This window comes from Rhinolophus hipposideros (assembly GCF_964194185.1).
Source record: "Rhinolophus hipposideros genome assembly, chromosome: 26".
NCBI lineage: Eukaryota > Metazoa > Chordata > Mammalia > Chiroptera > Rhinolophidae > Rhinolophus > Rhinolophus hipposideros.
This window is the reverse complement of record NC_138072.1, coordinates 27,284,353-27,297,109: the sequence shown is the minus strand read 5'-3', so window position 1 is coordinate 27,297,109 and position 12,757 is coordinate 27,284,353.

The following is a 12,757-nucleotide window of genomic DNA, read 5'->3' as shown; positions in this document are numbered from 1 at the left end:
CCATTTTTTCCTGAATCTCTGTAGAATAAAGCTGACTCCCAAGTTCCTTATCACTAAAACAAGCTCATGACCCAGGTTTCAGTGTGCTTTTTATAATCCATACACACTGCAGTGACTGTGGGCCAAGCTGCAGGATGCCTAAAATGGACAACTCTGGCTCCCACACTTTACTCAGACTGGTTCTGGATCTTGGCTGAACTGTGTTTCAGCTCACTCATTCAGTGTCTTGTCACTCTATGTTCTTTCTAGGAAGTCCTGCCCAATACAAGCTCTGCTAGATTCAGCTGGTCCCGCCTGCTACGTCGGGGTGATGCTCAGCCCCACCCAGAATCTGTTTGTGGATGTCCGAGTGTGGCCCCGGCCACCTCTCCATGCCAGGCTGCTCCGGGGCCCTGCTCCTGCCCAGTGTGTGCCCCAGCATGCTCCCTCTTAGCGTGAAGTCGCCTGCTTTCTCTCTCTTGTTAAGACCTGGTGGTCCTCAGAAGAATGGTCCCTGAAAGATGTCCACATCCTCCTCCTAAATCCTGTGACTGAGTAGGTTACATGGCAAAGGGGGATTAAGGTTGCAGATGGATTAAGATTGCTAGTCAGATCATTTTCAGATAGGGAGACTTTCCTGGATTATCCTGGTGGGCCCAACGTAATCACAAGAGTCCTTAACCATGGAAGCTGGAGGTAGAAGAGCATGTGAGAGTGACACAGTGATATGGTGTGACCAGGATGAGGTCTGAAGCCACTGGCTTTGAAGATAGAGGATGGGCCACCAGCTGAGGAATGTGGCAGCCCCTGCCAATGGGATGGGTGGCGACACAGACCTTCCCTGGAGCCTCAGAGGAGACACAGCTTGCCTGCAGCTAGCTTCAGTCCGACACCCATTTCCGACTTCAGATCCCCAGAACGATGAGGCAGTGAATTTGTGTGGTTTTAAGCCACTAAATGGTGGTGATTTATGACAACAGCAATAGAAACCTATTGCAGAAACCCCCTTCTGAAATGGTACTCCCTGGAGGCCACCGGCCTAGTCCTTGACTGTGACCTACCCCAGCCCCTGCTGCAGTGGGCTCCCATTGGAAGCCATCCTTCCCTATTGAATGGCCCACACTGCTCAGCTTCTGTCCTCCTGCCTGAGGGATTTCCTTTTCTGAGCTCAGGGTCAGGAGTGCCAGCCTCATGGTTGGGGCCAGAACACTGTGCTCAGAGGGCCCCACCCTTGGAGCCAAAAGCTCTGCAGTTGCTATCTAGGAATTGTTAATAATTCCATGCGTGAACTTGTGCTTTGCAAATGAAGCGCAATGGGACACTGGTGCTCAGAGGCTGGGCACGGGCTCTGGAAGGTGCGGCTATGTGTGGGTCCACATGGCGCAGTGCCCACCTCTATGTGGCAGAGCCTTAGCTGGCTTGGTGGACACTTGGGGGTGGAGAGTGAGCAGCTCATACAGCCGTGGTCCGGGACCTGGCAAGTCCTGCTCTGGAGGCTGCAATGCCCTTAGGGTCACCTGTCTGCAGCAGTTGGGTGGCACTTCCGCCCACTGTCTGTGGTGGGAGCTGGCATGTGAGTAGCAGAGTGCAAGGCGGGGCCCTGTGAAGGTCTGCACTGACCCTCTGAGTGCCCTGGCTGAGGGTGCAGCACATTCAATGGCAAATAAAAACATGAGACCATGCGAGAAAGGAAAAAGCTTTGTACAGCCGCCCTCCTTATCCATGGGGACACGTTCCAAGATCCCCAGTCTTGGATTCCTGACTGCAGATAGTACCAAACCCTATGTAGACTATGCTTTCTCATCCAATACATAATTATGATGAACTTAATTTGTAAATTAGGCACAGTAAGAGATTAACAACAATCATAATAAAGTAGAACAGTTATAACATTATACTGTAATAAACGTTGTGGGAATGTGGTCTCTCTGTCTCAGAGTAAGTATCTTATTGTCCTGTCCATACAGCGTGGAGACGCTGGACAAAGGGATGATTCATGTCCCAGATGGGACGGACTGAGATTTCATTGCACTACTGAGAATGGCGTGCAATTTGAAACTTATGAATTGTGTATTTCTGGAATTTTCCATTTAATATTTTTGGATTGAGGTTGACCGAGGGTAACTGAAACCGCAGAAAGTGAAACCTCGGCTGAGGGGGAAGACTGTGTTGTAGTACTCTTACTGGCACTTTATCCTGCCTTTTAAGCAAGGGGCCCTGCAGTTTTCTTTGGCTCTGGGCAACTAACAAAGACCATTCTGGCGCTCATGCACATGCTGGGCTGCCCCGCGCCTGGGAGCAGGAGTGTCTGTGTGTCTCAGCAGCCCCTCCTCGCTTCTCTTCCATAGCCCACTGGTTACAGAGTGACTGTCTGTCCTACAGGGACATGAAGGAGGAAAGCTGCATGGGCCACTAACGGTAACGGTGTTCCCAGAAAGGGTGGCTTGGGCAGGCCGAGAAGATGGACCAAGGGGTTAATGTGAGCCTGTAAATCAACATGGCTTATCCTTGTGAGTGACAGGAAAGGAGACTCCAGAAAATAATGGTCTGTAGAGACAAAGTCAGCTAGCTTGTCAATCTTTATTGTTGCTTCTAGAAATCTCGAAATACAATTTGAATCGTTAATTTGAATTTAAGTATTACATATTCTGTTTTGAATCTAATCAAGCTGTGAGCAGTGTTCAGTGGAGTGAAAATGTTGAAAACTGCTGATGGTTAAACGACTAGACGGGGTCCTCCAGACTCCTCCTCGGTACCATTTTGGATCAGCGGGGAGTGACATGAGGAGTCCTATGGAGACCCCAGTGACCACGGACCAGAGGGTGGCTGTGTCACACCGAGGACCGGGGATGCTCTGCTTCTGTCTCTTTAATACAATGAGGGCGTCATTGAATAAAGGGGATGAGCGAGGCTGCTGTGTCCTCTGCAGTGGACCCCCCACTTAGGCGTGTGTGTGGGGAGAAGGTTGTGCCCAGGACCAGGCTTTGTGTGGGGCAACGAGATAAGCAGCCCCGGCGTCAGTTCCCAGCGTGTGCGCACAGCCCTCGCTCACGGCGCTCTCCCAGTTTGTCGGATCTCGTTTGGCAGCTGAAGCAGGGACGCTATTGTTGCCCTTTTCTTCCTTTTCAAGAGTCTGCAAAAGAAGAAATGTGTGCAGAGGGCATTTTTGTGCAGAAGAGAACAGGTGTGTCCTGGCTGCTAGTCCCCAGAGGCCCCGGTCTGAGTAACTCTGCTCACCACACCCGCACCTTCCCTCCACAGGTGTGTCATGCGTGGGCTCCGTGCTCCATGGCTTACACCGCCTCCTCCTGCGATCCGAGTGCGGCTGGGTGATACCGCAGCAGCCAACAGCAGGAACCACCGAAGCCGAAGCAAGCAGCTTGGACTCAGCGCGTTACCTTCGTCGCCTGTCTAGGTTGGTGAGGCAGTGGTCAGCTCAGTTCTGGAACGGTACATCGGTCACGGGGGCTGGCTGCGCAGGCGGAGTGCCCCAACACCCGTGCTGCAGCCACAGCACCTGGGCTGAGCCCACCTGTCTGCTCCCGCAGGGCCTGTGCCTCCAGGTGTCCCTGCCCCGTGGTCCTGGGAGGCCACCTGTCCTAGCACAACGTCTACAATCACTAGCATCAAAACAGATCCCAAGGTGCAGGTGTGTGTGTGGGGGGGGTTGCGTTTGAGAAGGACACTGCAGAGGAGAGAATAAATGCAAGTGTGGTTGTCGCCTGATGGGCCTGAGAGCTGACCCTGGTTTAAGACCTGGTGCTGTCAGCGTGGTTAAGAAGGCATGGGTGGCATTAACCTCCAGGTAATCTCCAGTGCACCCTTCTTGGTGTCGTGCTTTTCTTGCAAAGAGCAGCCTCTCTGGCTTAGCTCTGCCCTTTGTGACACAGGTCCTGTGTCTACAGGCCCGCCGGAGTGAGGAAGCCCAATTCTCCTTTGCGGAGGTAGTGGCTGTGGAAACTAGGCAGAGGATGGATTTGTGGGGGTGGGAGTAATGTCAGAGCCAGGCTACAGCTGGGAGGGGCACTATCCAGTTAGTTAAGTACTCATTTAAATATTAATTATTAATGTAATTAAAGATCAGGTCCTCTGTCACACTAGCCACCTCTGAAGTCACATGTGACAAGGGGTTACCTCACTGGCCAGCACAGATCTGGGACATTTCACTCACCGCAGAAAGTTCTGTTGGACGGTGCTGCCTCATGGACCAGGTGAGGAAACTGAGGCACGGTAGACCAGGACTTGGACTCCAGGCTCAGTGCCCTGATCAGTTTAGACAGCAGTGAACCATGAGTTCTCCCCGGTTTTGAAGGGAAAAATTCTCTAAATCCTTCAGGTGATTTTCCTGAAAGCCAGTGGAGCAAGGAAGCTATTTGTTTATTTTGACTTAGTCTTTTTGTTTGTTTGTTTTTTAAGGAGGAAGAGAGTCAATGTCTGAGGCCATAGAGCAGGTCCAGAGGGTCTCACACCTGGGTCTGTAGACGGCATGGTCAGGGGGCCTGGTCAGAGGGTCTGAGCCCAAGTTAGCCCAGGGCTTTAACTGGCAGTGGTTGTCACCTGGCAGCCAGCATGCTCTCTGCCAGGTCCCGCCATCCTGTTGGTCATCCTTCCAGTCACCCAGACACCCACTGCCCTTCCCTGGCACATGCAGTCACGCCCCCCAGGAGGAGTCCCCCCACAAGGGGTACACACCCTACCTACCCCAGCCCTCCCAGAATTTGTCCCTGGATGTCAGGATCTCAGAGAAAACGTGGCTATACGTTGTCTAAATACTGGGATAGACAGAAAAGGTGCCATGGGCCAGGTGTCCAGGCACTGGAGGGTAAAGACAAATAAGACTGCGCTTCTCTCCAGGGCTTCATCTGCTAACAGGAGAGAGAATGTGAGCAGACAGCGCTCCCAGGACAGGGCTGTGTTCACTCACCATCCATTCTTCCCTCTATGCACAGGCAACTTGTGAGCTCCTGTGTGCCCAGCACTATTCTAGAGCCTGGGCCTTTAATTCCGTGTAAGACCCACTTCCTTCTTTAAAGAGTTTACATCTCAGGGAAGCAGACATCATCCCAGCAATTGCCCCCGAGCCAGGGCTGGGGCAGCATGGAGACATCTAACTGGTTTGCGGGGCTCCAATGTGCGCGGACACAGTGATGGCTCCCGGGGGGGCCCAAGAGGTGGCTGTGTGGCTGGCAGGGGGTTCTGCTTGCCAAAGGGGACCATACACGACCCCCAGGCTGAGCTCGAGAGCCCCTTAAAAATTCTAAGATCTCAAATTGTGTTTTTTCTGATTGGCTGGTTGGTTTTTCTGGACAACACTCACTGGTACTTAGCATGTGACAGACACTGTGCCAAGAGCTCCATTCGTTGTCATAAGCTACCCTGAAAAATCAGCTTTACCATAATACTTTTAACTTTATTTTTTAACAGATTGAGAAACTGAGGCTCAGAGAGTAATGGCATTTCCTGCCTATCTCACAGGAGTGTTGTGGGAAGTGAAGACAACAGTGGTGACAGGGCTTTGGCCTCCTCAACCAGAGCACTTAGGTCCTGAGGTGGCCTGGAGGGATGAAGTCCCTGAGCAGAGCGGGCCTATGTGACTGTGCTCCTGTCACAGGCCACTGTGGGGGCAGGAGGGTGGGAAGCCACTAGAGGAAGCTGCTGCTGAGGGTTCCGGGCCTAAGGAAGGAGGGCCAGGAGCAGAGCTGCCAGACATGGCCAGGCTGGGGAGGAGCTGCCAGCTGCCCCCTCCCCCCTCCAGGCATGTTTGTGGAGAGCTTGCCTGCAAAGGCTTCCCCTTGGGACACGCAGTATACCTGAGCCCAAGGCCCAGGTCTCACGGCCAGCACAGGGGATTCTGCGGAGCTGGTGGTATTTTAGAAAAGGCTCAGAATGGAGATGACTTCTCTCTGTCGTACCCCAGTCACCACGTACAAATTCCAGTGGGCAATTCGAGAAAACACCAAGATTAGAAGAGTGCTACCTTTCCCATGTTTCCTTGGTAAAAGCTCTCTGGAATTTTTATAGGGAGGTGGTGGGGACATAACAAGTCCCCTTACCTCACACTTTAAAGTTGAGGAAACTAATGCCCCAAAGTCTGAGGACCTTGCTTGGAGTGCAGTGTCCTCAGGGGCTGCACACACACACACAAACACACACACACACACAAACACACACCCATTTCAGTACTGCTGTCCTTTAAAGAAAGGAAAGGGGACCCCAGCTATGTAGATAAGTCACCTTTTCCACTCGTTCACATGCACCATCTGTAACCCAAATGGTTTGGAGGCAAGTATTTCACCAAGGAAAGAACAGGAGGAGCCCATGAAAAGTAGAGGAGGCGAGACCCCACCTCACACATACACCAAAATCTGTGCAAACATCTGGGAGGGAGCCCGGCTGCTCCTTGCAGAACACTTCCAGCGCTGGAATTGTGACAGATGGTTTTGCCGGCAGGGTCTCAACAACATTTTGTAGGTGGTCTTGTAAAGGAAAGCAAATATTTAAGGCTTCCTCCTTCTGTCTCCGGGCTGTTTATGTGGGAGGGGAGGTATGGGCGGCCCTGGCGTGCACTGCGAGCTCCTGCTCACTGCTGGCTGAGTGCTGGACTCACCCAGGCCCAGCCAGCAGAGAACAAGACTGCTTCGAGGCCACAGCACGGGGGACATCTGTAAAGTCACGTACAGCCTAGATGTCTTCCTCAGCACCTGCTTAGTCGAGCGGCATTTAGCAGAGGGCACAAATGGATTCTGCGAAGGACACTTGCATGATTGCACGTCAGCGGTTTTCATGTTTGTGTCCTGTGCACCTTGGGAGAGCAAAGCTGACCAGTTGGTTATACGTGCATGTTATCAGTTCACATGTATGGCCATCACCATAAACAACGTCTGCGGAGCACTCACGGGGGTTCAGTTAGCTCCTGGACAATGACACAGCCCTCTTAGGAAACTATGATGTTACCTGCAAGGGGATTAAAGACTGTGCCAGCTGTGATGACAGTGTGTGTAAGGTTTTACAAGGGACAAAGTTCTCGCAACACGTGATCTCCACCAAACACTGTGAAGGTTCAGTGTCCTGCACGCAGGCACTCAGTGGTTAGGGAAGCTGTGAGAGGGCCACCAGACCACAGGCTTCGGCATGCTCTCTCCCCTGGGCAGCGATGTCCTTGCCACAGGAGTGGGGTGTGGGGCATAAAAGGGGACCCTGATAGCAGAGGCCATGCTGTGCATTAAGTGGGGCTCATGGTTTCTATGGTGTGGAGACGGGCTAGTGTGGGGCAGGGGTGAGGGGAGGATGGAGTGCAGGCTGTGTCACAGAGGGGGCGTCACCGCCAGGCGGAGGCCATCGGAGCACCGCTGAGGTCTGCCCAAGAATGTGGCTTCTGCAGGGAGAGCGACGCTGCTGGGTCCCTTGCCGGGCTGTACCAGTGGGTTTGGTGGGGCACACACAGCAAGAGCCAGCGGCAGCAGGGTGACAGTAAATGCTGAGCACTTACAGTGTCCGGGATGCTGGCCGCACCTCGACTCACGTGCTCTTCATAGACGCTTTTGTTCCCCCAGTTCTGCCTCTGAGGGGACAGAGGGTCAGAGTGGTCGAAACCGCGTTTGAGGCCACACAGACGGTAAATCAGTCAGGCTCCAAGCCCATCTGCTGCCTCTGAAGTCGGAGTGCCTACCTGGTCTGCAGGCTGTCCACATAGTACTGCACTTGGGGAAGGGCACGAGGACAGAGGGGGCTCACAGCTGGGAGACGGAAACAGAACTAAAGGTTGGGGCTGAAACCTAGGTACACTGAGACCCTCACCCTGGGAAGTCATTTATAACCTGTCAAGTGGTGACAATGCGCTCTTGTAAGAAGCACGAAGAGAAAGGACTTGGATCTCAGCAGTGTCATCTGTGTCAGTTTCCTCACCTGTAAAATAGGATAATGACATACCTTTTTTATGGTATTATAAAGATAAAGCCAGATAGTGTATCTTAAAGTATTCTGTAAACTGCAAACTGATAATCAGATGTAGTTTTTTTAATTTTAACACTTAAAATTTAATTTCAGTATTTTATATCATTTTAAATGTTTCATGTTTAACAAGAGGTCTATGGGACCTCCTGCTACTATCAAACGACAAGAACAAAAAATAAAATTAAAAAAACAAATCCGAAACCCAAATAACCAAAAACCATAAAATGACAAGTGTGGCGGGATGTGGGGAAATTGGAACCCTGGTGTTTTGCTGGTGGGGATGTATCTGGAACGGCCACTGTGGAAAACAGTATGGTAGTTCCTCAGAGAATCAAACCTAGAACTGCCTTATAATCCAGCAATTCCATGTCTGGGTATTTACTCAAAAGAACTGAAAGTAGGCTCTGGCGCTATTTGTCCACCCATGTTAATAGCAGCATTAGTCATAGCAGCTAAAAAGTAGATGCCACCCACCGCCAAATGAACGGATCAGTGCAATGTAACGTTCCTCGGTCTTAGGAAGGAAAGACACTCTGACACCAGCCACAGCCTGGATGGACCTGGAGGCCACGATGCTCAGTGACGCAAGCCCGTCACACCAGGGCAAACATTGTGATCCCACGCAGCTGAGGCCCTAGAGGAGTCGCATTCATAAAGACAGAGAGTAAACGGTGGGGGCCAGGGCCCGGAGGACAGGGGGTTAGTGTGTAAGGGGGACAGAGTGCCAGTTTTACAAAATGGAGAGTCCTGGAGGTGGACAGTGGGGAAGGTGGCACGACAGTGAGTGTGCTGATGCCACTGAGCTGTGCACTTAAACATGTTCTCTGTATTTTACTTTAATTAACAAAAAAGCGGCTGCTGAGAGCCATGGTGGAGCCTCCGAGAGAAGACATACAAAGGCACCTTCCCAGCAGGGTCAGAGTCAGCAACTGGGAGCTGCCAGGCACTCACCGACCCCTCAGAGTCCAGACCATCTCCTCTGACGGGTTGTGGTCGCTGCCGTGTTGTCACAGGGACTGCCGGGCCCTGAGAGCCATTGGGAGTCGGGGACACCCTGTGCTTGGCGAGGCGCTCATTTAAGTGTGGGACTGTCCCACACCTGCTATGTGCCTAAAGCAAACTGTCAGGCTCGATTGCTTCCTTTCTGCTCTGGGGAGGGCTGCTGTGTGCATTAGCACCCAGTGAGTCACCGAGCTGGTCCAGAAACGGCCAGATGTTGTACTCTTTTAAAGAACACTTTGTGTGTAGAAGGCCACTTGGGGGCAGAAATCTGCGTTTTGTGCATGTTTCCGGCTCAAAGCTGGTGCTCTGTGGCGTTTCCGAGGACAGGGGGGCTGCAGGGAGCTCCTCAGATGTGTGTCCTGATGGAGGAAGGCTGCCCCACTGTCACCTCAGCCCCTGGTGTGGGGAAAAAGGCAGCAGGTGCACGGTCAGCCAGGAGTTCTGGCCCGTCAGGTGGTGGGGACATGGCTGCTGCTGTTAGAGGGGACAGGTTTGAGGGGGTGGCAGGCTGAGGCAGTGAGCAGAGGACAAGCCCCTTGAGCAAAGTATCCAGGGTCTTCCTCAAGACAGGCCCTTTGATAAGTGACTTGATCCACACCAGGCTCTGTCCCTCTTTTCGGGAAGCTCAAGTCCCCTTTCTCAGAGCATGGCCATGAGGACTGCTCACCTCTGGGCACCTGAAAACAGCTTTGCTGAAGCACATGTTGTGATCAGGGACGTCTGTGGCCACTCCCATTAGAAGTGGCCTTGGCGTTGGGCCATGCTCTTTCTGCAGGGCCTTGCTGGCCTGGCCCCTCTGACGCGGGGAATGGGGGGGTGGGAGGAAGAATGAGTAGCCCAGGGAGGACCGGAGAGTGGGCAGGTGGACAGTGAGCAAGAAGGAGGCTGTCTGGGGACTGAAGGACGTGGTCCCTGCATTCCTCTGCAGAGCTGTCCAGTTCACTGTACACACTGAGGTCACTGAGCTGAGGGTTCTGCACTGCGCTGCCCAGCAAAGGGACAGCAGGTGGGAGGGCACACAGGAGCATGAATCGGCTCACAGGGGAATTCTCCCAGGAAGGCAGGAGTGACGTGAACAGAAATAAAGGAAAATAGGGGAGTACACACAGGATCTCCTCTTCCCAGAGAAGACCTGACCACTGAACAGGGCTTTGAAGGTCCCGACACAGGACTGACTTCATCCCCACACCATTTTAGGGGGCTCCTCCAGTCACCTTTACACTTGGGAGCAGTGAGGCTGGATGGGGGCTGGGACCAGTCTTGCCCTGTGGGTCCAGGCCCCGTGGCAGGTGGGAATGTGAGTAAGGGCTCCAGACCCCAAGAGGCTGGGGGTGGTGGGGACCCAAAGGGACGAGGGCTGGGGGGCTGGGGTCTCCAGGACAGCTCTCACCGCCAGGTCAGGGGAAGGGCAGCTGGCTGGTGGCATGGTGGAAGGCAGGCCCACAGACTCAGGTGGACTCTGCCTCTCTGGTTTGTTCTGGTTTTGAGAATTTGGGTGGGAGCCACATAACACTGTTATTTAGGGCACAGGACCCCTCATGCCACTGACAGATGTGGGGACACAACCCCCTGCCTTGTCCCCCACACCTGCTACTAATCCACGTGGGCCTAGGCTGGGGTGGTCGTTGGTCCAGGACAGCCAGGCTTGGCCTTGGAAGAGCTGGAGACTTGATTGGGTGTGGAGGGCGCACTGCCAAGCCCCTGAGTGTGGCTGTGTCTTTTAATCGTGTCTGCGGCCCAGGCCAGGTTTCCTGGAGTCTTCCTCCAGACTAGGGCTCCTGGCGGGAAGGCTGGGGCCTGGAGCTGGCTTTGGTGGTGTAAGTTCCCCAGGGGGGGCTGAGTCAGGGCAGCCGTGGACAACAGTGGCAGGCCCTGCTCCCTGCAGCACTTCAGGCCGGGCCAGCCTGCCCTGCTCCCACTTTGTCCAGTATTGTCACTACTTTGAGCCCTTTACAAAAGTGCAGCAGTTCGGAGGCCATCAGATTTCTTCAGAAGTGGAAAAGTGCAGGAAAAAACAGGCCATGGCTCCAGGCTGTTCCCTTCAGGGCCCTAGGGCCTTCTGAGGTCTGTGCGCTACAGGCTACACTTCCGGGACCCCGCAGATCCAAGGAGTCCAGAGAGGTGGACACACGGGCTCCTGCTGGGCAGCCAGGGCTGGGGCGGGACCTGTCCACAGCCTGTCTGTGCTCCATGTGGTGTGTAGGTGGGCACTTTTGAGAAGTGTCAAGGGCTGAATTGTGTCCCCAATCCCAGATTCATATATTGAAGTCCTAACCCTCAGAATGTGACTATCTTGGGATAAAAGCTCTTTAAAGATGTGATTAAGGTAAACTGAGGTCATTAGAGTGGGCTCTAATCCAATATGACTAGTGTCCATATAAGAAGGGGAGATGAGGACACAGACACACATGGAGGACGACCATGTGAAGACACGGGGAGAGGACGGCCGTCAACATGCCACGGAGAGGCCTCAGGGGGGGCCACGGAGGGGCTCAGGACGGCCGTCAACATGCCACGGAGAGGCCTCAGGGGGGGCCACGGAGGGGCTCAGGACGGCCGTCAACATGCCACGGAGAGGCCTCAGGGGGGGCCACGGAGGGGCTCAGGACGGCCGTCAACATGCCACGGAGAGGCCTCGGGGGGGGGCCACGGAGGGGCTCAGGACGGCCGCCAACATGCCACGGAGAGGCCTCGGGGGGGGCCACGGAGGGGCTCAGGACGGCCGCCAACATGCCACGGAGAGGCCTCGGGGGGGGCCACGGAGGGGCTCAGGACGGCCGCCAACATGCCACGGAGAGGCCTCGGGGGGGCCACGGAGGGGCTCAGGACGGCCGTCAACATGCCACGGAGAGGCCTCAGGGGGGACCACGGAGGGGCTCAGGACGGCCGGCAACATGCCACGGAGAGGCCTCAGGGGGGACCACGGAGGGGCTCAGGACGGCCGCCAACATGCCACGGAGAGGCCTCGGGGGGGGCCACGGAGGGGCTCAGGACGGCCGCCAACATGCCATGGAGAGGCCTCAGGAGGGGCCACGGAGGGGCTCAGGACGGCCGCCAACATGCCACGGAGAGGCCTGGGGGGGGCCACGGAGGGGCTCAGGACGGCCGCCAACATGCCATGGAGAGGCCTCAGGAGGGGCCACGGAGGGGCTCAGGACGGCCGCCAACATGCCACGGAGAGGCCTCCGGGGGGGGCCACGGAGGGGCTCAGGACGGCCGCCAACATGCCACGGAGAGGCCTCGGGGGGGGCCACGGAGGGGCTCAGGACGGCCGCCAACATGCCACGGAGAGGCCTCGGGGGGGGCCACGGAGGGGCTCAGGACGGCCGCCAACATGCCATGGAGAGGCCTCAGGAGGGGCCACGGAGGGGCTCAGGACGGCCGCCAACATGCCACGGAGAGGCCTCGGGGGGGCCACGGAGGGGCTCAGGACGGCCGTCAACATGCCACGGAGAGGCCTCGGGGGGGGGCCACGGAGGGGCTCAGGACGGCCGTCAACATGCCACGGAGAGGCCTCAGGAGGGGCCACGGAGGGGCTCAGGACGGCCGCCAACATGCCACGGAGAGGCCTCGGGGGGGCCACGGAGGGGCTCAGGACGGCCGTCAACATGCCACGGAGAGGCCTCGGGGGGGGGCTACGGAGGGGCTCAGGACGGCCGTCAACATGCCACGGAGAGGCCTCAGGAGGGGCCACGGAGGGGCTCAGGACGGCCGTCAACATGCCACGGAGAGGCCTCAGGAGGGGCCACGGAGGGGCTCAGGACGGCCGCCAACATGCCACGGAGAGGCCTCGGGGGGGCCACGGAGGGGCTCAGGACGGCCG